This window comes from Octodon degus, unplaced genomic scaffold, assembly GCF_000260255.1.
Source record: "Octodon degus isolate 3935 unplaced genomic scaffold, OctDeg1.0 scaffold00161, whole genome shotgun sequence".
NCBI lineage: Eukaryota > Metazoa > Chordata > Mammalia > Rodentia > Octodontidae > Octodon > Octodon degus.
Window position 1 is genome coordinate 447,125 of NW_004524737.1, and position 3,406 is coordinate 450,530.

At 33.3% G+C, this 3,406-nt stretch overlaps 1 non-coding gene across 1 annotated transcript; it reads right to left on the minus strand.

The window, feature by feature from the left end:
* Positions 1 to 760: 760 nt before the first annotated feature.
* Positions 761 to 863, minus strand: LOC111813046. The gene has a single exon (XR_002818388.1). It is a non-coding gene; the product is annotated as a U6 spliceosomal RNA (small nuclear RNA).
* Between the last annotated feature and the right edge of the window lie 2,543 nt (positions 864 to 3,406).

Here is a 3,406-nt window from a genome sequence, read left to right on the forward strand (position 1 = left end):
GGGTACTTTTGTCTTCAAAATAGTTGTTCAGATTACCAGCTCTTTCTTATATGTGGAAACTAAATAGTTTAAAAAAATTTAAGTGGAAACAGAGAATTTGACTGTAATTCCTAGAGGGAACACAGAAGAGAAACTGAAAGTGTGTCAGAACGCACAAATTGTAATTATATAAGATGAAAAACAATGTGAAGATTTAAAATACAGGTTTATCTTTAATAATATTTCATCATGTACTGGACATATACTCTGAGTAGACTTTTAATGCTTTTACCATGTGCAAAAACTTACAATTACGTGAAATGATGGAGATGTCAAGTTGTTATTCTATCATAATAATTTTTCTGTACCTATATCAAAATATTATGTCATGTACCTTTAACTATTCAATGAAATAGGAGTGACAAATCAGTAGAAATATTCTGGCAGAAGTGTAGAAAACAACTGGATGAGAAAAATCTGGGTAAATATGGAAAGGATAGAAAAAAATTCCAACTTTTGTAATTGATGCTTCCAGTTTTCACATCTATGAATCGAACTTTTATTTGCATAGTGGGGCATGTCTGTTGATATCTACACTTCATTTTCTTGAGTATAAATCTAGGAGAAGTAGACATGCAAGAGACATAGATCACCTTCTGGAAATGCTTCCAAACATGTAGTCAAACATTCAAAGAATTGTAATTTATAGTACTTCCAGAAGTTATGGAAAAACTCATTATTTTACATTTTCACAAATATTGAGCAATTTCAGATTTTCTTCAACACTTCTTTTTCACATATTCGCGTGTCATCCTTGTGCAGGCGCCATGTTAATCTTCTCTGAATTGTTCCAATTTTAGTATATGTGCTGCCGGAGTGAGCACTCTTCAACGCTTTTTTTTTTTTTTTTTTTAATCATAGCCACTGTGAAATAGGGCTGCTACCTACTTAAGGAATGATGCTAAACATGTATTTCATGTCTGATGTGCCTTTTGGATAACCTCTTCTCTAAAGGACCTGTGTGAGCCCTTTTATGAAAAAATACAGCAGACCCTTGGGTCTCATATATGAACAACTTGGGTTATGATTCGAACTTTAGATTTAATTTATAATCAAATTCTTGAGTTACAAATTGTCGGCCACAAAGATGTGAGATGCCAAAAAAGTGTGTGCAAGCATACTTGAGCATCCATCTGACCCCAAATGCATGTGTTTGTGGCTGTGATTTTGGTCAGTACTTTATATAATCACTATGATTATAGCTATTAAAATTCATCAAAAAGGTAGAAAAGAAGCTAAGGAAGGAAAGTAAGGAAAACAATTACAGTAAAAACAAAGGGTTAAAGAAAAGAACAAACATTTACTTGAGAGACAATATGGCAATAGTTGGTATGACATGACAAGCAGTAGGTATTTAGAAGACCAGAATGACAGACATTCCAAGCATGACCCTAGAATTATACATTGCTATCTGCAGTGCAGTTGCTTAGTTCACAGGTGTCAGCATATGTAGTGAGTCAGGGTGAGAAGCCAATGTTTGTTTTTAAAAAAGGGTAATAAATGAAAACAAGAGACAAGAAAAAATGTCACAAGACTCTCCTACTATAATGCTATATAAGGTTAGATTACTAAATTTCTGTGTAAAATATGCAACTGTCTGTTCCTATTTTAATTTTTTTATTTTTAAAAATTTTTTTCTTCATCTTCTGTAGGGACTTAAAACATATCAGTACTCGATGGAAAACACCTATTCCTGTCTAAGTTGTTTGATATTCAGACACATAGTGAGGTGAAGCTCAACTGCCTATGTTGTTGGGATAATAATAACAAGCTTCTCTTCTGGAGGGTTAACAACCTAAGTTTTCAGACCATATATTAGAGAAAAAGAAGGGCTGCAAGGACAGCCAACATTTTGGCCTTAGCTTTCAAGGTCAGTAAGGACTCAGGACATGGGAGAACCTGAACTGTAACATCAAGTAACTCAGATGTGTCCCAAACTTTCTGATCAAGGAGATTATAGGGCCATAGAGGAAAGTGATCGATGAATTAGAGTGTGCCTAAGGAGAGACACACGGAGAGAAAACATTTTCTCAGGCTTTCAGAGAGATCAAATGGGTCAAGCAGAGGCTGTGACTCATCCACATGGCTGACACTGACAAAGGATCTACAAACTGTGGTACAGGGTTTCAGGATAAATCCTGAGGGGATTTGACAGACCTTATCAGGTAGAAAAGTTACATTTCTTGTTATATAGGTCTTCCTTTATCTCGGTCCTAACCATCCAGCAGAAAAATATAGAAATGAAGTATAAAAAGTAAAGCCATATTAATATGCTGAGTTGTAAAAGGCTCAAGTCAATAACTTCTGACATTGACAGTCCTACAGAAAACCCACTACTGTTATGGACTACTGGACTATATTGGAATATTTTGTGGAATTCACACACCTACAATATTTAAATGACAATGGAATACCCTTCTTCTACAAAACTAACCAAAAAAAGGGGATACAAATGAAGGGCCATATTGTATCTGTATATTCAAAATAGTTAGAATAGATATACAGCTACTTTCTCTTAATTCAATGAATAGAAAGATTTGTTCTAATAGTATTTGTGGACAGGATACCATGTCTGCATCTTGTACTATGAATAACTACTAAGAAGACAACAATATACAATATATTAATTATTGAAACTGTCCTACTAATTGGTTTTGAAGCTGTCTCATTAGTATTTGTTTCTCAATAAAATTATTAAAAAAAAATTAAAAGGTAAGAAAAGACAGAAATGGACAACATGAAACTATGTTTTTTTGTTCTAAAAAGGATGAGACCTAATGAGCCACAAACATGCTTTAGTGAACTACCCAAGAATAGAGAAGACACGAGAGATCCAGGTTCCTGATGTTCTTGTGGAAGGCACTGTTCTTTCAAAGAATAACTACCTATCTTTCATTTCTCCCCTCCCTTCCTGCAAGCCAAAGATGTGAACTCAAATGATGAGTACAGTACGAAATTTTTGTTTCTGGCAAATTAGACACATTTTATAACATTTTGGTGAATAGAAAAATTCTCGGTGTTTCTGATAAATTATATACATTCTGTAACCCTTTTATTGTGAAAAATTGAGAGGGTCTCTGTAACATTTGGAACATGTGCTATATAGTTCCATTATTTCTTTAAGGAGAAATAGTTTTGTTTTACAACTAACTTGAGATAAAATCAGCTTTTACTAACAAATTGAGCTCATAACTTAAGGGTACACTGTGTTTCAATTGAATTATTATGGTGATATTTTATCCTTTCTTGAGCATCATATGAAAATTTCTCAGTGCTATTTATAAAGGTTTAATATATAAATAAAAGTTTGCCAGTTTTTTTAATGTACCTTTTATATGTATTTACCAATCTTAAATACATTGTTCAT